The sequence below is a fragment of the Alligator mississippiensis genome, chromosome 3, assembly GCF_030867095.1.
Source record: "Alligator mississippiensis isolate rAllMis1 chromosome 3, rAllMis1, whole genome shotgun sequence".
Taxonomy (NCBI): domain Eukaryota; kingdom Metazoa; phylum Chordata; order Crocodylia; family Alligatoridae; genus Alligator; species Alligator mississippiensis.
Genome location: NC_081826.1, coordinates 101265051 through 101288303, shown reverse-complemented (window position 1 = coordinate 101288303; position 23253 = coordinate 101265051). Strand labels below are relative to the sequence as shown.

General features: G+C 41.4%; 1 long non-coding RNA gene across 1 annotated transcript in view; it reads right to left on the bottom strand.

Moving 5' to 3' along the window:
- The window catches only part of LOC109283826 (uncharacterized), a 79834-nt gene extending 56810 nt beyond the window's left edge, over positions 1-23024 (bottom strand). The window contains exon 1 of the long non-coding RNA XR_009460780.1: positions 22718-23024. This is a non-coding gene — a long non-coding RNA (uncharacterized LOC109283826). The remainder of the gene's footprint in view (positions 1-22717) is intronic.
- Positions 23025-23253: the final 229 nt, after the last annotated feature.

Here is a 23253-nt window from a genome sequence, read left to right as displayed (position 1 = left end):
ACTATCTTCAATGAACTTAAAAAACAGTATGGCTAGATCCAGACATATAGGCACGTGTGGTTTGTGACACTGCAAACCTCTTTGCAGAGCCACAAACTGCCTGACATTAATCAGTGTGTGGTGCTGTTAATTTGCAGTGCTAGGACAAAATTTGCTGCTGGGATTTCCTGGAAACCTGGAAAAAAAGTGATGCAAACCACACCAAAGTGGCAAGCACCCAGACAAATGCATAGATAGGGGAGCAGGCAGCTCAGGGCTGCCTGCTCCCCTGTCTCTCTATGCTGTGGATCCCTTATGCTGAAGCAGCCTGTACCACAGCTAGCCATTCCCTGGATGGCTGGGTTATGGGGTGCCTCAAGATGGGGGAGCAGGCAGCCCTGGGCTGGCTGCTCCCCTGTTTCCACTTGCCTCAGCTCAGGGGCCCTACAATGGAGCCCTCATGCTGAGGCATATGGATCCCCCATGCTGAAGCACATTTTGCCGCAGCCAGCTGCAGAACAGCTGGTTGGGGTGCAGTATTCCTCAAGATAGTGGAGGGAGTCTGTTCCCAGGCTGCTTCCCTGTCTCAAGGCACACTGGATCCCAACTAGCGGCTCCATGGATGGCTGGGGCAAAGTGTGCCTTGGCACAGGGGCTCCATATGCCTCTCCCCTGCTGGCCAGGGCACATGGTGCCTCAGCACAAGGGATGGCTAGTCCCTGCTGAGGCACCTTTACCCCAGACAGCACCTCCTGCAGCAGTGAACAGTGAACAATGTGTCCCAGTTCAAAGGACATAGGCAGGGGTGTGCACTGAGGCACAAAGTAGCAGCAAAAAATTGTGCTGCTGCTGTTTGTGTTGTTGCAACGGCACTCCCCTTGTCATGTGGACCCAGCCTATGTGTCTAATCATGATCCCAATAAAATTAATGGAGTTTTCTAATGAGTTAATAGGAACACCAGCAGATTCTAAAACTATAAATGGAGTTAAAACAAGTTCTACACTGACACTCTCCACTGTATGATTCAGCTCCTCAAATTCAGTGGAGCTGTCCAGATCTAAACTGTAACATGCTCAGCACAGGAGTGGTAAGGTCTCTGCCACATGTACCCTACCTTGTTACCCCACCCTGGCCTCTCAGGGTTCACCCACTCTATTATCTTGACTGCCACACCTTGATGTTATGATTTTATAGGAGGGACTGCTCCTAGGAGACAAGACATGGGTTTTTAGGTCATAGGGCTCTCTGGGTTGAGACCTTCCAAACTTGGCCCACTTTAGATGGATTTTTCCACATGAGTCCCACTGCATCCAGAGCCCAAGCCCCCAGGTCTCAGGAGGCCCCTTGTGGGCTCTGGGCTCCTCAGTCCCCTGCTCTTGCCCCTCAGGGGCTTTGCTGACATGTACTCAGTCCTCCAACATGCGCACCAGTCCTCTTCGTGAAGTGTTTGGGCTTCAGCTCACTGGGCTTCAGGCCTTAGAAATGCCCTGTGTTAAGTACTGCCCCAGCACCCCTGTGGCCTCCAAGCCTTCCCTAAAGCCACATCCAATCCTCCAGTTTAAACACAAACTAAAGCATGAGTGTCTATTCCCAAAACAAAATGCTTCCCTCCCACAGTCAATCTTGTACTGTGGTAGCACCACCACAAAGGCTGGAGACACTTATCTGTTGTTTGCAGTGCAGGGTTTCTTCTAGCTCCCCTGCAGCCCAGAGTCCTTTCTCCATGAGCAGTTTGAACTCTTCCCTGGAGTTCTGCTTCCTATGGCTCCTTGGGCCAGACTCCCCTCTCTGGGCCAGGCCTTGGGTTTATGAATCTCTACTTCCACCCCCAAGACATGTCAATTACCACCTACACCTAGGATGGATGGCCATTTTATTTAAGGCTCCTTTGCCATTGTAAATCTCTTTCAGGAGCTGGGATTGGCCAGCTGGCCAAGGACACGTTCTCCCTCTTAGTAATGGGGCAGGAAATGTAATGGAAATGCTTGTGTCTGGTATGTTATCTTGACGAGACTCAGTTAGCTAGTGTAGTAGAATACTAAGGCATTGTGATGATCTGTACAGTCAAAGAACTGAAGGTATTTTAGCTCTATGAAAAAGACACAATTTTTTTTTTTTTAATTCTTCACCAAGTGTAAACTATTCTTCTCAAGTGTAAGGATCTCCTTAGAATACCCTGGGCATTGCAATATAGTGACAGATTAAAAAGTATGGAACTACTTGGGAGAAAGTTCTTAATTAAAATTAGGTTTTGCCAGGTTGGCACAAATACAAAGGTTGCTATGTCCTGTTGTGAAGTTTTAATCAATGATGATAGCAAGTGTCATGTATATGAATGACAGGGCATTAAACAGATGTGTGGACAAATAAGGCAGTATTTTACAGCATGATTTATTTCTGTGGGTGGGAGGGGCTGAATGCCATGGCAACGTAGGAAATGCAAATATGTGTAAGGAAAAGTGGCATTACAGTGCCAGGAAGACTAATTCAGGCATGTGAGTGTCAACATCTGCTACTGCTAATGAGGTCTAGATACTTATCATGAAAGGGATTCTTAAAAGTCAGTCACATGAGTTTACAAGTCACTTTTCAAAGAATGCCATCACAAATTTATACCATCTTTCTTTTCATTGGTCCTCCCTCCCACCCCACAGGGACTTACACATGTTCAGTCTTTTGCAAGCATAAGATATGCAGCGCAGTTGAGAGCTAAGAACCTTGCTAAGGGCTTCATCCTGTGAAGTGCTGAGTGCTCCTGACTCTTAGTGACAAGTACTTCAGTGGAGAGGGACCAAAGCTGTTAGGGGGAAAAAACAGCTCAAAGCACAACATTTTATTTATCGTGAGTGATATAAAGTACATGTCAAAAAGGGAGGAAAGAGCATGGTAACTAAGGAAGCATACAGGGGGTAGCAATTTACTCCTACTACAGCGAACAGTATATTACTTATAAAATGCAAGTGGGGAGACCTGAAGGAAACTGGGGCCTGAGGAGAGCATTTTAATAAGCTCCTGGTATGATGCACCTACATATTAATGCTTCATACAGACTGTATCCTTATGACAAAAGTTACACCCATACACCAAGGCTTAGATTGCCACAGGATCCTAAGGGAATTATTCAACCCCCTTTGTAGTTCAGTTTCTGTTCATCCTATTAAAAATCCTAAATTAACATGTTAACAAATTTACGTGTAAATAAATGCAACATAATATATCTTCATAAAGGTTAAATAAAACAAACAACCCATCAGGCCAGATTCTGATCTACTTGTGCTGAGTAGTATTTTAGCCTGTAAGGGTATAATCACATATTGCACTTCTCTTGAGAGAAATATTTTTGTCCCAGGATCCTGCAGGCATAGGAGACTATTCTTCCACTTTAAGTACCAGTGATGCATGTTCAATAAAATGTTCTAACACTTTTTTTTTTTCCCCCACGACAATGCTGTGCACATCTCTAAGCTCATTGGGAGTTATTTCAAAGGGAAGCCTGTCAGGCCTGGTGCTCTCATTGGACACTTACTGGCAGAGGGGCAACAGTGCAGCTACATGGGTAAGTGGCTATGCTGCTTGAGTTTTGATATTGGTTAAAACTCAGGACAATCAGGACTGCCTCAAAATGAGATGGCTGTTTACAGCTTACATAGTCCTATTGATATCAAAAGTGGAGTAAGTTTGTAAATTGACGAGATGCATCCCAGCATAGCTGAACTGTTTAATGTGGCAAACAGGTGCTACCTGTTGTCCTGTGAGTGGCAGGGCACTGATCTTGTGTGACAACAGTTGGGACGCAACTCTACAAGTGGGGAAACCAGCAGTTCCTTCATTTTCAGAGATATGCCCAAAGTTGGGCACAGCAGTGCAATACACATGCCCAGGGAAGAGAACCTGGGCAGTTGCTCCCAGGGCTTCAAAGATCTGATCCTGTGTGCCCTGGGAATGGGTCCCTGGAGTCCCATGAGCACCTGCCCAGGTGGTTAGAGACTGCTGGCATTTCTGGTCTACCCTTGCCCTCCCCCCATAGACCAAGCAAACATCTTTCACAAAAAAAGTAGTACAAATTTATCCTACGGATTTTTGGCATATATGGTGTAAAAAGGATCACAAATATGCATGTGACCTTTGTTCTGACATAATACATTTTATGGTGGCCCAAAGGTGACATCTGTTTCCACTTTAAGTGTGACAGAATTTAGTCCTTAAGAACTGATTATGCCTTTAGGTATAATCCAGGATTGTGATCATATGCAAGTTGTACTGGCTAAGCATGGCTGTAAATTATCCATCAAATTCTCTTTAAAAATGGAAAATTTGATTCTTAATAGAAAGGAGATTGTTAACAAAATTTCTCTTTTCTATGGAAAGTTTTAAGCAGTTTGTCCAAAAACAAAGTTCAATTTAAAAACTCAAAACAGTTTTCAGTTTTTACCTTAAGCCAAATGCTTTGCATTCTGAGGTGCCCATACAATACTTTTCCGGGAGTTGTGGTCCAGATGCTTCTTGCTCTCATTTGCCTTCGTTGCCCAGGCTCTCTAGCAAGAGACCCTGTCTCCCATTATAGACCAAAGCTATACCATCACCCTGGGCCATGATGACCTACCATCACTAAGCAGAGACAATGATATATTAAGGGGGATGGACTACAACCAGGATGTTGGGCCTACATGGGAAGTTGTGCACAAAGACTCCTGAAAATAATTCACATAAGGTATCATAACAGTATTTCAGAATAGAAATAATTTGAGGTGTGGCATAACCATTTAAGATTTGGATCTCTTTACAAAATCCCAGTGGGTTTTCCATGGAATATTTTGAAAGAGATTCCTCAATTTGGTGAAAATTGCTCTGATTCTATCCCTAACCAATGATACCTTGAAGACGCTGTCTTTAGGCAGGAGAAAAAACATGCCTACATTTCCTCAATCCTTTGGGACAAACAGAGATAGCAGTGTTCTGTTGCCCTTTATTATAAGCAAGTTACACCTCCATAATAACTCATAACTGATGTGTTGGCAAAACAGATTGAAAGCTCCACCCATCTAGCACAATTCCCCACCAACTGTCCCAAAGCCAAGCTAGTGGTGTGTGTTTGGACGCATGGTCCAAATAATCTAACTCTTTCTTTTGGGCATATGTAGTTCAAGTCACAGTCTGAGCCTTAGGTTAGGGTACCTGATAATTATTCAGCCATAGCACAGATGCCTGAGTTCAGAAAAAAAAATTAATTGACCTTGGTATTTGATAGTGGCTGACCACATCCTAGAATGTGTAGGAAGTATCCATTCTTCTTTGCATATAAATGTCATAATATTCACCTGCCATCACAAAGCCCATGCTGCTCATCTATACCCACATAAAAATTGTATTCAATTCACTTAGCATTTCTAAAATATTATATCAATTTAACCCCTCCCCCCCTAAAATATTATGGACACCTTTTTTCCTTCCTTCTCTCCCTTTCTTTTATACAACTGCAATTACAGGAAATTACTCTGAAAGAGAGATTTTTGGCAATGATGCTAAGGCAGATCAATAGTACATCAAACTCACTGTGGTATAAACTCTAATGGAAAGACTGAATCTCTCATGGTAAATGCTTCCTGCCAGAAATCTTGGCTGTCAGACAAAATATGGAGAGCTCTGTTCTCAGCTGATTATTAATTGTGCCCAATTATGAAAAAGCCAATTCAATAACTGCTAATTCTCTCTTTGTATTTCTCATTAGTAAAACCAATATCTTATGACAAAGAGGATAACTACTGCCAAAATACAATTCTGTCCAGAAAGAAAAAACGTACTGCTTTACAGACACCAATAAAAGCCTCACCTCACAAAATATTCTGTTCTCTCACCTTGCATGGATGCCATTGGGATTTGAAAGACTTTAGCAGCTTTAGACTCTGTGGGCATACTTAAGCTGCTTCCTCTGTCCTCTAGTAACTTCTTCAGAAAATCATGCCCTGCCCATCACGTATGTCTACACAAGACGCTACTGCAACTGTGCAGTAGTTCATTGCTACTGTGCATTAGTGTTAGCAGGCACTAACTGTGACATACACTACTGTGTAGTAGTAATGAGCTACTGTGCAGTAGTGTCTGAAAAACAATGTGTGAGAATGGTACTGTGCAGTATTTGCTTACGTAAGTACTAAATGATTCTGCAATTACAACCACGCAGTCCACCACTCATGAGGACACGGCCACCAGCTCCTAGTCTGCACATGCCTAACTAACCCAGAAAGGAGTCAAAACAGTCACCCGAAAGTGGCCCTGCTGCCTCTTTCAAGGCCACCAGAGAGAGATTTTAAGAGCAATGGCAGCAGAAGCTTTCCCAAACCAGCTTCATCAGCTTATTTCTAGGTTTGGTTTGTGTAGAACGGGAGTGCATGGGCAGAGGCTGTCTTGAGAAAGTCATGGAAGTGGTATACATATCTTGCAGGTATAATTCATGTTTCTGAAAAATGACAGCACAAAGCTAATATATCACATATGTTCCACTTAAGCCCGATGTTGAGACTTAACAGCATTTAAATGATGGAGTGTATGATGCTCTGTATTCATCTATGGCACAGAATGAAGCTTATCAATGTTTATCTAAAATTGTATCCACTGTCATGGGCAACTAGCCAGGAAACATACCCAATATGTTTGTCTGTTACTAGATATTGGGAATACAGTAACAGAATAAATAAGAAACTTTACTGCAAGTTCAAGTCCTGCTTTAGGCTTTGGCCAAAGATTCTCATTGGTTGATCTAGCTACAAACAGGTATATGCTTCTGCAGATACCTATTACTTTGCCCTAGGAAAAGTGGAGTGGAGGAGCCAGTCTGTGCTGAGTGCAGAAGAATAAAGGTGGCACGAGACTTAACTGCCATGGAATGGGATCCTGCGGGGGCTAAAGGTTTCTATTGTGGAGTGCAGGGATAACGTATAAAATTACCTTCCCTTCCCCACCCACCAAAGAGAGAGTGTGTATTCATTACTGACCTAAAATATACCGCTTACTGGAAGTCACGTAATTTAAATCAATTGCACCTCGGGCTTTTTCAATGTCTGTACCTAGGGTTAGACCATCTTTAAACCAGTCCGGGTATGCCCAACTTGTTATGCTGTGGGTATGGACCAGTTTTGTGTGCTGAGCTTCTGTTCTGTTACAAGTATAGTCCAGTTTCTAATCACTTACAGCAGTAAAGGTGTAATGTCTGTACCTGGCCACAGTAGTGGGAGGTAGAGTGAAGATGACGATTGGAATCCCATTGTTAGCTGGAGCTAACAGATCCTGGGTGGGCCAATGCCAGCATAGTCCCCTGGTATCACCCTGGTGCTTCATGCCTCCCTCCCAGTGCTCCTACCCTGCCAAACTTTGCCACCAGTCAGGGTTTGTAACCTGCTCACCCAGCCCTGGCTAAACTCCTGTATATTTAGGCCAAGGAGTCAAAATAAACTGGATACAATGCTACCCAAATTGCTCCACTGTGTGCACCAGCCTCAGAAAATGTTGCCTTGTCTGTGACAGACTCAGCGATTTCTAGGCTCAGAAGAACATATGACTAGACCGTTGCAACTAAATTTGTTGTTGAACTAAAAGCTATTCTTTGACTGGGCTTCAATTCTTGCACCTTCATATTCCAGAACTTATAATTATTGATGAAATTTGACTCTTGCATTTTCATACCTTCACACCTTAAACATCTATATCCAGGAAAACTACAGAGGAAATTATGTTCTTAAATTTTACCTTTCTGCTCTTTTAATCCTGGGCCATCTAGAAGACAAAATGTCACCTAGTGTAATTCAGAAGAGGCAAAGTGTTGCTAGTTAATGCCACAGCATAAGTCCCATAAAGCTTTTCATAGCAATCCCCACATAACCCTTCCCATTATTGACACCAACCTATGTAAACAGTGAGTGGGTGATGTGGAGCTAGTTTAGTGGCTGTGTATAACCTACAGATTTTCTTCTCTAAGGGAGGATTCTTGCTTGTCCTTTAGGTTAGCTATATGGCTCTTTTATAGGCATTGATTTTTACTTATATATGGATGCCTCCTGTTTCAAAAGAGAACATTAAAGTAGCTACCAATTACATGGTTTTAATTATGTAAAATTATAAGAAACATAATCACCATAGAAAAAAAATAAAGAAAAATCAATTACAATATGAACTTAATAGCTGAAAAATGGTTTTCAAGGTTTTTCATAATTCAGCTGTAGGATTCTGGGGAACTATCCTATTTTTCTATTGCATTATACAATAAGATGATGGATAACAAGATCCATCTTGATTTATTTCCCTTATCTTTATACATATTTTGTGAGTAAAAGTGATTGTTTTAAAGTGTTTGATGCCCTGCAATGTTTCCCTATAGCAATACCCCTTGTACATCTTTTAGGAAAAATGTGTTTTATTGCATATTTCAGATTTTTTTCTGCATTATGAAATTACTATGCATTACAACTATTACAGTAGCATACTGAGTCTATTACAATTAATCACCAAAGGAGAAGTTGTTTAGATTAATCTATAAGTGTATAGCTACAATAAATTAAAAGGCAATTGGTTGAAACTTGGAAAAAACAAACTTGAAAGCTGAATATTGAAAGAAGGAATAAGACAAGGAACTTCCCTAACAGGAAATTTGAATTGATTTTTACTGAGTGTTTCAAGATAGGTTTTAGAAGCCCAAACAAGAATGTAATTAAAAATTAAAAATTTGACAAAGCACTTCAGAATACACTATAGAGAAAAACCCTTCATTCTCAGAGGATGAAGATGACAACTTAATAAGGCCCGAATCTTGCAGTCCTTAAAAAATTGCTCTCTTAGTTGAATACTGGCATCAGGGCTAGAACTCTTTTTGAATAACTATTAAGAACACACATCAATGCTGCATGTTCAGTCTTTAAGTATTTTTCTTACCTTTAACAGAAAAGGTAATTGTAAGAGTAGTATAACAACAACAACAACACATTAAAAAGCCAGAAAGTCAAGAACTCAACATTTAGATGCCATTATTGTCTATTCAGAGCATGTCAACATGAGTGCATTAATGTGCAGTAGTCTATATTACTGTGCATTAAAGCACTGTGTAATGCTATCACACTAATGTGCAGTAAAATAGGCTACTGCACATTAAGTGTCACCTAAAGAGCACGCACTTGCGCTACTGTGCATTAAGGCAAACTGATGAGCATTTATTTAGTACCTCACATTGGAGGTACTAAATTTAATGTGCATTAGGAAAAGCACATTAATGTATGTGTAGATGTGCCCTGAGGGTTCACAAACCAGACAGGAGAACATAATAGACAGAGCCTAATATGCTGCTGAGGACATTTTAAGTTGAACCAGAGCTTGCATCCATTCATACTGCTAAAAGATAAGTCTTTTTTCAGGAAATGAGCAGAATGCACTACAAGAATACAATACTTGAAGACAATACCATTAACATGAGTGTAATTGACAGCAACAATTGGACACCTATTAATTTGAGCACACATTTGTATGAGTAATTGGTCTCATTTGACCAATAAACACTACCCTTTGAATTGTGCTGGTATCACAGATGGCAAAAGGAATCAAGCACAGAAAAGAGATTTAAAAAAAAAACAAACTTATGTTAAGTTCAACTCTATCAGTAGAATAGGAAAAATAAATCAAAACATGTAAAAATTATAAATTAGTTTTCAGTTTTCTTTCAAAGTGTGAAGATAAAAAAATTAAATAATTATTTCATCGAGATAACTACAAAGCAAAATATTTAACCAAATGCTTGTGTTTCCTGTAATACTGAGTAATAAGCTCAGCAACAGCTCATCACTCTTTGACATGTTCTAATATGAGCTATTCATAGCCATCTCCCAGGAATATGTCTTCGTGACTAAAAGTATATCATGTTCACACCAGAGACATGAAACACTTCCTATATCTGTACTCTCAAACATAAGGATATGTTAGTGCAGTTGCTAAGGTGCCGGTGGTAGAATCTGATTACACTTCAGCAAAGCAAGACAGTAACACTAAAGCAATGGTCTGTCACCTGACATATGGCTGACAGGCTCAGAATTACATTTTTTCCTAGGAGATTATAGTTCTTCATTTTACATTGTGGTCTTCAAGTACAATTTTGTATGTCTTGAAAGAAATATATTTCAAAATAGTTCCTCTTGTATACAGCAGTTTTCCCTCCCATACAATTTTTCTCCTTGTTAGGGACAAATTTGCATCTCTGAAATTGTAGCATTTCTCAGAACTGGGGAGTTTCTTATTTGAAGAATGATCTATTAAGTTTTACAACAGTGATAAAGAGTGTCAGTCCCAACCTTTGTAACCTGCACCCACAATGTTAACTATAGTGCCAGTAATGCAGTAGAAAACAGTAAGTGTACTTGAAGCTGGTACAAAACTCATGCCATAATGAGGGTAGGAGACTGCAAGAGAATAATTGCCTCACTACAAAGAACTCAAGTTACCTGACACCTGGTCTTCAAACTGTATTTTTGTCTTGCTATTGGTTAACACCACTATACAGTGACAACTAAATTGCTACACTGAAATGCTCATATTTCCCTTCTTATCCACTGTGTTTTTAAGGATCTCAATATTGCTGTTCTTTTGTGGCTTAAAGAATGTCAGTAGGCTATGGAGCCTTTTACATTCATGTAATCCATGTAGTCATTAAGGGAAAAAGTACATGTTTACAAACATACACATTTAATCATTTTCATAAAATGCTTCAGAAAGGGCTGTGTTTAAAGGAATCACGTATGCTTTTCATGTATTTTAACTGTCAAAATTCTCCCCCTTCCAATACCCTTTACTTGGAGTAAAATGTAGTAAAAATGTACAAGGGTGGGAAACCAATTTTTTTTCAAAGCAGAAACACACACAGAGAAAGTCTGGTAGTGTCTGAAAAGAGTGATATTCTATGATGGCAATTTGGTGGTCACTGTTGCCACAGTCTTCCTGGCAGACTTGAAACATCTAAATGTCTCACCCAGATACTAATACCACCACCTGACATTCCACTTGAAAATAATGAAGGGTGGTTGATTAAATGATAGTCCAAATCTTATTGAAGCCTTTGCAAATCTTGCGACTGACCTCATCAGCCATTGGTTCAGGCCATAGACCAAAGAACAGGGTCCAATTCCTGAAACATGGCCCCAGGCAGGCCGATTTTTGCTGCCATTTACATCCCCACTGAAATCAGTAGGGCTGGAGACAAGACACAGAGTTCCAGCCACTCAGAGTCAACTGCAGAATGCAGCCTCTGTCATTATTTTCAGGATTTACCTTTTCAAAAGCACGCATACATGACCTTAAACTTCTGACTTTACTATCACTTAAGTATCGTGTTTCAAGCATAGAAAGAGAAAAGTCCTTATTTCTTGTCTAACAAGAATGTGTAGTAGGTGTACTGCTAAGAAAGAAAGATTTTTTAGTAATCCCACCCCCCAAATTAAGTGCTACACATTACACTTAGTACCTGCTAAACTGCACTTACAGCACTAGTGCCCAAGCAGTGAAACAGTGAAGTATGTGATAAGTAGAGATCCTAAAAATCTGTTTGTCATGGAAAAACACAGAATCTGCATTTTTAAAGAGATTGATGTAAAAAAAGAGAATACTGAAAATAAAATTCTGGTTCCCCAGAGGAAGCCACCAGTTCTCACAGCCGCTGTGGTAGCACACAGGGAAACAGCTAAGATGGTGGCTGCTCCCTCCCCCTTCTGCTGCTAATTGGCCAAGAGAGCTGCCCATTGTGCAGTCCTGCCCCTCTCTGGCAATCAATGGTGAGGGCAGAGCCCCAAGAATTACAGCCCTCTCACCCAATCACCAGTGAGGGGCAGGGCCATCTGAAGGGCAGCCCTCTCAGCCAATCAGCAGCAAGAGGCAAGGCCACTTCCAGGGCCCTTTAACCAATCAGCATTATGAGGGGGCTCACCATGAAAAAATGTGGATTTTTTTTTTTATTGGAGAAATTTGTTTTTTTTTTTATCATGGACAATTAGGATCCTTGGTGATTGATAACATCATAGCATACTAAAGTGAGATCTTTGGCAAGAACCATCTCCAGGTCATATAATTGTTTTTACTTGAATGCAAGATGAAGTCTCCCCACCCCTCTTTGGCATGGGGAATAAAGTTCATCTTATAATCACACATAACACAATCTCATTAAATACACTGTCTATCATTAATCTGCTGCCAAAACAGTTCTCAGCAATGGAAACCAACTATGAAGTAGACTAAATGCAGAAAACACCAAGTATGACTATAAAACACATGACCTACATTGGGCAAACATGCTGATGGGAACCTACCAGAAGAAAAAATACTGTAGCCCATCTGAATAAGACACATGGTACTGCCCATTAAACCCAATCCTCCTCACCGCCGACGCTTTTTCAAGTCTTGGTGAGTCGTGACATTACAGACAGTTTACCTAGAATCCCTCTGTTGCACCCTCTGTCTGCCTGGTGCATATGATTAGTGTGGCCCTGCCCTCCATGAGGTGAAGCTGCACCAGGTAACCCTGCAGCTCACCTGAATATAAATTTTTGGAGCATCCCAGGATTCACGACCAGAACACACGGTTCCAGTCATGACTGGGAGCTAATTAGCACGTGGATCCTTGGTGGGGAGTATTTGAAGTATACACACATAATGAGCAGTGCTGAGGTGTGGAGTTACCATGGCTTGAAATGCTGTTGACAATGGTGGGGCCCAGCCCACTGCATTATGTGATAAATCATGAATCTTTGGCTTTAGACTAGTATCATACATGGTTTGTACTACATATAAACATACAAAGTGCTACTCCAAAGTGTGTTTATGGAGTCTCTGTACTAAAACTTGTATCAGTTTTTAAAAAAGGTAGTATGTGTCAATTCTGGAGAAATTAAGTGCATGGGTACTATATGCAAATTGCTATAGCCATGTTTAATTTCAAGTTTATTATTTTTAAATTTGCTTCTCACTTCCATGTGTTCAAGGTCTGACAGTAAGGAGAGGGGGAAGGGGCTACCAGAGGAAAAAGTTGGGGGAAAGAAAGCAAAGGGCTACCTGACTCCCAGATTTATTTTCCCTGCCTTAGCAGTGGGAGGGGGACAATTTCAATTCAAAACTGCAATAATTAGATTCTATACCTGAACATTTATAACATTTATTTATTTTTTTCATATACTGAATCTAATTATTGGGGGGATCTTCTTCTATTCAAGTATATACTGTATGTAACAGCTCAGATCAGACTATTCCATGGAGGCAGTATGATCAAGGGACTCCAATTCAGTTAAGGGGCTTGGAAGGCCCCCAGTCTCCTTATTGCACCAAAACCTTGAACCAGCAAGGCTCCCATGCAGTGGGGAGTGGGCGGAAGCCTGACAAACAACTTCATGTCACTCTACCCCCACCTCCCACATACACACACTGCACCAGAACCTTGGTTTAAAACTCAGTGTACTGTTGGGACTGGGGCCAGTTCCACTACTATAACAATCACTCCCAGGTGCCAGGTCCCATGGTGCAGGGACTGGGATGAGTATCATGCCACAGTCACTCCCAGCTCCCACACTGCACTGGAGTCTTGATCTAACTCCAGTATGATCCCACTGTGATCTCAGAACTGAGATAAAAAAATCAACTGATTTTCAGTCTTAGTCCTCTGATGACACAAGAGCTGATTTAAGACTCTGGGGAGGTACTATAGTCTATATTTAGATGATAGTGGGGCATCTACACATACATATTAATGCAAAGCAATAAATGCCAGCACTTATGATGGAGTTTATTGTTCCTGAGCACTGCATTTACACATTTGCCCAGAACCGCAGCATGTTAACCCGAGTTGGAGCATCCCCAGCTGGCAAAGAGCCTGGGGGTTCAGCCTGCCAGCCTGGGACTACTCTGACCCAGTTCAATGTGCTGAAAAGGGGCTGGCTGGGGCATGAGGATGTTTCAGTGTGGGGCTAGCCAGCAGTCCCCACACTGAAGCACCTTCATGCCCCAGCCAGCCCCATTAGCATCAACACATGCATTGCTGCACGTGAAAAACTGCAGCACAATAATACTTGTATGTACAAATATTAATCTGCTGCAGAGTTTATTGGTTTCCTGAAGCCTAATAAAGCCACATATGTAGATGCTAAGATGTTTACTGCAGAGCTATTTAGGCAACGCCACATTAGGGCTATGCAAAATTTCACCAGCTGTTTCATTTTGGAGGTGTTTCAGCCCAATTTGTCAACCAAAACACCAAATCCAAAATGAAACAGAAGGCTCTGAAACATCTGTGAAAAGAAACGAAACCATCCAAAATGTTTCAGATATTTCAGATGTTTTAGAGGCAGGCTTGTGGGGAAACAGAAACTTAGAAGAGGGAGGGGGAAGAGTGCTTTTCATTAAAGAGAGTGGGGGAAGGAATTCTCTGATATTGACATCTGGAGCTGGCCAGTGTCTGTTATCTGACCCTGAGGTCCCTTCCAATCCCGGTGCTTTGGGGGGGGGGGGGGAGGGATGAAGAAACAGCATATAAGACTCTGTGTGAAGCCTTTCTGTCCCTTTTGTGAGCTGTCTGTCTGGAAGCAACAGCATGTGAAAGGTACTGGCTGGCTGCAGTGACTGGCTTCCTAATCAGTCTCCTGCTAGCCTCTTTTTGGAAAGGATTGGATACAGATTTACAATATATTACAGATACAAGATATAGTAAGCAGATAGAAGAAGATATAGTAAATAGAAGATATAATAAAATAAGCAGATAGTTGAAGATATAGTAAAGACATAGCTATAGTAAAATAAGCATATAGAAGAAGATATAGTAAACATATAGAAGATATATTACACAAACACACACACACACACACAAACACACACATTTTTCAGCACAGCAACCATTATGAAACATGCTGGGAAGGCAGGTGCTTGGTCTTCTGGCAGGGAGCAGAGGGAGAGATATAAGTTCCACCCCGCCCCAAACTTAGGCACACCCTCTTCCCTAACAGGCAAGAGGCTTCTGCTGTTAGTGGCAGCAAGGAGGTGGAAGCAGTGTCTGCACTTGCCCCACCTCCACTAACACCAGCAGTAATAAGAACATCCAGCACCAGCATGACAGTCTCCTCCACCCCAATTTCAGGTCCCAGTCTGAGCCTCCCACTGCCAGAGGAGGAGCTAGATCTGGAACCAGGGGAGCTCAGTGCCATAGCCTGGGAAATTCTGGGGAAGGAGGGGGAATCTGAGTTTCCACTCCATACTCTTAAATTTCCCCTAGAGCCAGGCCTCCTTTTCTGGAAGGCACTGTGGAGGAGGTTGGTAGGGGCAGGTGGCTCAGTTTCACCTGTTGTTGTGCCTCTGCCTGCTGAAGAGGGGGATAAGGCAGGATCTACACCCACAACCCAGAAGCAAAGGGGTAGTGTAGTTTAGGATCATTTTGAGGTGGCAGATGACTCCAAGTATGCTATCTGCCTGTACTGCCGATGCAAGACCAGCCAGGGCAGAATGCTGATGCATATCAAGAGGCAACACCCCCTTGCTCCTTCTCATTCTGGAACCAGTGGGAGTGTGCCCAAAGGGAAGTCGCTCCAAAGACCCTGTCCCCCAGAAGCAGAGGCAGGTCACCATGGACTAATGGGGGAAACGTGGGGACAAAGGAGGATGCATCCCCAAGGTGAGAGAGGTCACCCAGAGCATTGGGGAGATGCTTGCTCTGGATGGACAGCTTTCCCTGGATGGCCAGATGGATGGAGGTGCTGGTGAACAGGGTCAGGAGATGAAGGGAAGAGGCAGGGGTAAGTGGAAGAGGGGGATACACTGTCCACTGCCAGCACTCCATCTACCAGCCAGTCTCCTCCACCACAGGTGCTGCCAATGTGGGCCAGGGTTATGACTTCCATGTTGGGATCCAGAGGCACCAGACCCTAGCATTGGGCAGGGAACGCTGAGGCCTCAGTAACTACTTATATCACTGAGGATGTGGAGCCACTGCTCTGTGACCCCTTGGCCTACTGGGCAAGCTGTAGCTAGATGTGGCAGGATCTGACCACAGTTGCTTGGGAACACCTGTGCTGTCCACTGACCATTTTTCTGAGTGAGAAGGTATTCAGCATTGCCAGTGATGTTGTGATACCCCATCGCACCTCCCTGGATCCTGGTTTGGTGGGGCAGCTGGTGTTCCTGAAGGTGAACCTCCTGCTCCTGGAGTTCCCCAAGCTCCACAAGCAGATGGAGTGAGTGCCACCCTCCTCATTCCATCTGCACTTATTTCTCTTTTTTATTTGGTTTGGTTTCACAACCATTTAATACTCCACTCTCAGAGCTGGAGTCAACACTCACTGTATCACCAGCCAGCAGAGGAAGAACATCTCCCTGCTGAGCTCCCATGCCGGGACAAACTTGGAGGTATGGGCTGGGGCTATGGGGAAGGAGGCCCCAGGTCCTGGACGTGACCTAAAACTGTACCCTGCCAGAGTCAGGAGGCCTGGTGGGATTGCCAGTGGTGTGGCAGCCCCCAAGAAATGCCAGGACCACAAAACTCCTTGGTAAAAGGTGGATAGGAGGTGTCTTATAACCTCCAGCCACCACATACATCCATGCCAGTCTCCTGCCTGGGAAACATCTGAATTGGTTTTCCATCAAGGTGTGGCAGGAGAAAGAGGGGCAGATGGTTGGCCCACAAATAGGTGGGTGGGGCCAGATCTCACCTGCACTGGGAAGGCCCACTGCTCTTCCTGGATGGAATGAAGAGTGAAGAAGTTCATAGGCTCATCTGTGAAAAGTGGTTTGTAAATTCTCTTTGAGGATCAGGCCTGAGAGATTGGAGACACAGTGGCTTTCTTGTGAGAAATATGCCCCTACAGGTAGTTGGGTATTCTTTTCTGTAGTAGATTGGATTAGTATGTTGGCAGGTTTTGCTTTTCTTGTCATGTCACCGTCTGGATCCATTCGATGCATTTTGGGCTGTAGGAAGTTTGCTATTGGTGATGAGGTTGGCAAGGTTCAGTGGCTGTTTGAATTTACAAACCACTTTTCACAGACAAGCCTATGGACTTCATCAACCTCATGGATACAAAAAATCATGGACTCAATATAGACATTGGATTTATAACACACTATAACCTGCCTCCTGACATGTGATTCTCCAGGTACCTCTCCACTTTTATCCAATCGAAACGGAACAGTAATCCAAAGCAAATCACTGTTTTCCAAAAGGGCCAAATCTGAAACTGAAACAAAACATAGCTGTTTCGCACAGTCCTACTCCACACTAACCTTCTCATGTAGACACAATCAGGAAGCCTTAACATGTGACAGCTCAGAAAACTTTAGATCAAAGCAAGCAGTAATATAACCTAGAAACATAATATGTGCTAAGTAAAAGGTAACAATGTCCTAATTATTATCTCTTACACTTCCCATTTTAAGGCCTATTTATAGATACTTACAAAATGTAATTGTAGGGGATGAGATTTATCCTACCAGGTGTCTTCCATAGGATGATTTCCTGGGGAGGGTGTGTGTGGGAAGGGGTGTATGGGGGGGGGGGGGAAACGGACTTTATATGGCAAATAAGAATTAAATCCAAATAATCCAGATCATTTTCAAGAAGTAGAATAAGGAAAAACATAATAGTTTTGGTCATACTAAAGAAAAACGAAGTCTGATGACCTTTATCTGGGATATGCCTATATTTGTCCTGTTTTCCATTGTGTGCATATCCTCTGCTTATTCATAATGGCTTGTTTTAGATTCTTTCATCCGTGCAAATCCATGGTCCTTCTCTACTGCCCCCACCCTCCCTTCCTTGGGATTGAAGCTTCTGATAATACCTGTATTTTTTCCTCTTTAAAACAATTCCATGCCCCTTCCACATTCAAGTTTCTTAGCTCTCAAATGCACTCAGCTCTCATAACTCATTGCCACAGGAAAGGACTGTTCTTAACAAATCCTAAGATTAGCAACAGTTTAAAAAAAATGACACGTTAAAAATTAACATTCTATATTAGCATTTTCAAAATAAAAAATCTATTATTTGATTTGAAATTACTTCATTTTGAAATGTATATTTTTTTATATTAAAACAGGAGCTAAAAACACAACAAACAAAAAAGTTGAACCTTAAATTAAATGTTTCAATTGACCCGATCTTTTTTCTTTTTTTTAAATTCATAAAAGATTTTGAGGTTGACTTTCATCTTTGTTAAAGAGGATAAAAATCTCATTCTAATTGGAAATTCTCAGCTCCTCTTGGAAGCCCAGGCTTAGCCACAATGGCTGCCTATACATGTGCATATTCACATTCTAATTAGAACACATTGAAGCAGACTTGATTAATCTAAATTAGAACATTCCAAATCTCACTGCCGTGTTTTAAGCCCACGTGCATGTTAAAATGGCGGGGGCGGGGGGCACTTTGGGTGCCTATACACAAGCACGGAGGCTGCTTCCATGAGCTGGAATTCCAGCACATCACAGCAGAATCGACTAATTGAGTCTGATGGAGCATGGCAATTTTAAATAAAACCTGTTGCCCTATTGTCACCCAGCAGTAGTTGAGGATCCAGCAGTGCCCTTACGTAATAAATCAAGTCTCAAGGGGTAGGCACCCATCTTTAATTAGATGGAAAAGGAGGGCCTATCCTTGTCTACCATTCTTCCTCTGATATTGACAAGGGTAAATATTCTTCTTCTGAGGATATTCAAATCAAACATGAATTAAGCCATGTAATACCACAGCAAAAAAAATATTTACCAAAAGCATTTTACCACATCATCAAACTGAAAAAAAAAATGGAGTTCTACAGTTTACTTGGAGCCTTTTTACATGGTAATTTTAGGCATCTCCTGGAGTTCCTAACACCTGGATTGTCTGCACATTAGCACCTGAAACTAAATTTAAGCACTTGTTATGGCTCTCAAAGTCATACCACTCCAAGGCAGGCTTATCTCTGATCTGTGTTACCCAGCTCATGTCACACTAAAGTGTAGCCACTCTAGGCTACATCTAGTGTGAACACCACACCCAAACCACTGTCCCAGATTGGGCCCATTGCCACCCCCCGCCCCCCATCCTTCCTAGCACCCAGATCCCCACTCACTGACGCTTTCGTCCTCCCCCTGCTTACTTGTGGCTTCTGGTGCTGTCTGTCCCAGGGGAGCAGACATAGAAGTGTTAACCTGCCTGTCTGGCCACTGTTGCAGCAGCTGCTGCTCTCTGGGCCAGGCTCTGTCCAGAGAAAAGCAGAAACCTGGCAGAGATGGTGGTGGTGGTAGTGGGGGTTGGGTAGGCAGGTTAACCCTTCCCTGCCTGTTGCCTTAGGAGAGACAGGACAGGCAGCCACAAATAAGTGTAGAGGGGGCAGGCTGTAGGAGAGCCCTGAGAGTGGTGGAGACAGGGAGAAAGCCAAGGGACAGATGAGAAGCCTGAAATGGAACATGGGGTGGGGGGGATTCTTACCTCTAATTCCCCCAGGCCCCTGCTGACCTGAATGTGTGACTACTCTAAACTTGAGTTAGCTCTAACACTAATCAATATTGTGCAGCTCACAGTATAACATGTAATAAAGCCCACAGACTCACAAAAAAGTCATCTTCGAGGCAAGGAACAAACGTATTGAATCTTAATCCTTTTTTAAAACTTCCAAACCATATTACTTACTATACATAAAACTTTCAAGATATGGTGCATTATTTTTTTTTTTCATTTGATATTAGTTAGGGAGGCAGCAGTGCCTCTTCCTAAGCATCTCCGACACTTGCCATTATAAGTCCCTATTTTCAGTGGCTCATGACTTTGCCAAACAAACTGTTTGGGTTGAATTGTATCTATGTTTTCAAAAAAAAAAAAGATGATATAATCATGAAATTTAAAAAAATGTATTATATTGCCTAATGTTAATCTGGCATCTCTGTTTCTGACAAGTCTCAAATTTTAGTTGCCCAGTTTTTCAACGTTAATATTTTTTAACATAGTTTTGGGGCATCTCATTCAGAAAAAAAAAAAAAAATTGGAAACATATTGACTCAAATCCACAACATATTTTTTGTCCAGTCAGAATGGGGGGGGGGGGGGGGGGGGGGGGAGTCTTATCTTAGATTTGAGTACCTGCCCAGGTTTGGGGCTGAAGTTAGAGTTGAGTCACTGCTTGCCCCAGGCCAAAATGGCTCATTTGGTGGGGCAGGGAGCTCACAGCTGAAGGGAGTGCAGGGGAGAGGAGTGGGTGTTGTCCCCCACTTTTGCCATTATTTACATGAGTACAATATTAGTGCAGGGAGAATCATAAAGTTACCAAATCAGAAGGGCAGTTCTTTAAATCTACTTCATATAAGCAGAAATGAGTGGAAATCAGGTAGTAAAGAATATACTAAGCTGAGGTGGAAAAAACAAGGAAAGAAATATTTGTAATCAGAGTTGCTATAGAAACCGATAACAAAGTCCCTAAATATAGAAAATGGTCATAACTGCTGGAGAAACAGGTCACAGGTTCAAAATGAGACCTCTGAAAAATGATTTCTTAACCAAAGTTATTTTTTTCTAAAAGGCTTAATGACAAATCATTATTGATAATCCTGTACATAAATAGATATACATATTCAGGGCCTAGACAGTAACACCTTTATACTAGTGTAACTTACTCTACATTTTTTTAATGTATTTACATTGATATAAATGTCAGCAGGATGTAGAGAGGACAGACATGCAGTCATTCACATACACAATAGGCAGTGATTGCAGCACCTCACCATTAGAAGGGAGGGCCTGATTCCTTGAGTTTCTCAAAGATGGGAATGAACAGATTACGCTATATAAGAATAGTTTACATGGATGGAGTTTAACCACTTATTCTTTTAGAGGAAATTCAACACAACATTGCTTTGCATTAACCTATTGCAGAGACTTACAATGTCTGTCCACTCTTTTGCATACCAGGGTGAAGTCCAGTTAGCCTATGATAAATGTATGATATAACCAGACCTCCCCCACAAAACTTTTTTCCAGATTTGTTATATCTGGTGTTTACAAAAGGCCGAACCAAAACATATTACATCTGCTTTGAAAGAAAAGGAGGCTCCTACACATTAACTGAGCCATAATCGTATATAGACCTTGAGGTTTCTTAACAGTTATAGAACATCATATGCAAGACCTAAATAAAAAGAATCCTCATTCTAGTAGCATAAAGCACTACTGAATATTTTGAGCTTGCTTGTCTACCTCAGAACCTCAGCTTTTATTACAGCTACATCAACAACACTGGCACAAATAAACCTAAGTGCTCCTCTAAAGCCTAACTAATGTCCTGATTCTTCACCAAAAGAAATCATTCTCTATTGAACTGCTTTTGTATTAATAGTGAACAGGTTCAGTAAATTGTCAAGGCTTGTAATACTATAACCTCAGTGCCATTTAACTTTATTGGTCGATGCAACATAATATATAAAGGTCTTTTTCTTTCAAATATGAACTATTTACATTCATCACATTCCACAGAGCTTGGCATTAATGTACAAGGATAAGAGCTTTTGTCCCCATCACTCTCAAAAACTTAGAAATGGAAGTCTTGGCCTGACACTACCCACTGTAGGGAAAAAAAAGATGGTTCTTTCAGTGAGGATGTACAGGCATTGTGACCCCCTTTTTTTTGACATAGTGATGAACATCACTGCGCCTCTGAATTGCCATAAAATGATGAATGCCAACATTTTGACATGATTCCAATATTACTGTGCTAATACCTAACTGTTTTATTTCATCTTTAGATGATGAGATGCTCCTTAGCTATATTTGGTTGTAACAATGCAGTTTATTACATTATGTTACCTTTAGTTTGTGAAGCTACAATTGCAATACACAACTTTTTTTGATCATTTATACTTTCGTGGCTAAAAGAAACAAATATTGTATCCCAGAGGAGCCAGCTGTGCCTGAAATGCCAAAAGCCATAATCTCTCTATCTAGGTATTTCAGAAACTTCAACCATTGTGATATCTAGGTGCCACCACTAGGACACAAATGGAAAGAGCTGTAAACCTCATTATTGAAGATTGAAGGTATCTGAAAAGTTGCATGTTTCAGAAAAGAAATACTAATGAATGCTAATTTATACCGGTAGATTTGTGGACCATTAAGCATCCCTTTTTCCAGAGGTATTTTAATACATTGGTTAAAATCAATTAATTTTCACATTCTCTTGTGATCTTCTTCTAATTGGACAAAAATCAAAAGTATGTATGTGTGTGTGTGTGTGTGTGTGTGTGTGTGTGTGTGTGTGTGTGTGTGTGTGTGTGTGTGTGTGTGTGTGTGAGAGAGAGAGAGAGAGAGAGAGAGAGAGAGAGAGATGTCAGCTTCTCAGGAATAATTACATGTTTTAACTTTAAATTTCACTCATAAGTCCTCTGTGTTTCTGGAATTTACAGCAAAAGAGAAAAAAATCATAAATCATGTCTGGAATCAAATAACTGAAAGTCAAAATTTTAAAACCTAATAATTATGTTTTCATTTCAGCAATGAGACCCCAGATGGGAGACAAGTGTAGCTGTTTGAGATCCTAGCAAGTTAAAAATTAAAATCACAAACATTTGTTAAATGCTACTGATTATTAGTTTAACTTAACTGCATGCCTCAAAATGAAAAAGCTACTTCAGTTATTTTCTTAAAACTTAAAAAAACCCCACTCTGTTTTGTTGGGGTTTTCTTTTCTTTTCTTTTTTTCTTTTTTTTTTTTTTGTGGACCATACCTGAAATTTGAAGCAGATTTTTTACTTGACAGTATTCCTTAGTCCATTTGTGAAACAGATTAACAAATAGCATATTTTCATTAATAACTTCAGTGCTGAAAATAAAGTGGAAATAAGCAAGTTAGTCAAAACTCCTTCAGAACATTGATGCACACATTCACACACTATCACCTTGAAGTCACAAGTATTCAGATGCCAGTTGCTGTGGAAGGAAAATTGATTTGAATTGTTCTCCTATGCATAAGCACTTTACGTTTAGCACCATCAGCAGTGTGAAATTGACTGGGACCCTAGATCTTCATGGCAGTCAGTTTCACACCATTTAAAACACCACCATGGGAGAAGGTTGGTTTTTTTTTTTTCATGTTGGTAAAAAAATATATAGTCTGGCACCTAATCAAGGTGCTTCATGAGTGCTATGACTAACACTTCTTCATTCTGGAAATACATTTTCTGAGGCAACAAAATATGGAGAATGAAATCAACACAGATCAAAATTGTAGGGCAAGCATAAGACTGAAGCCTAAAATTCCAAA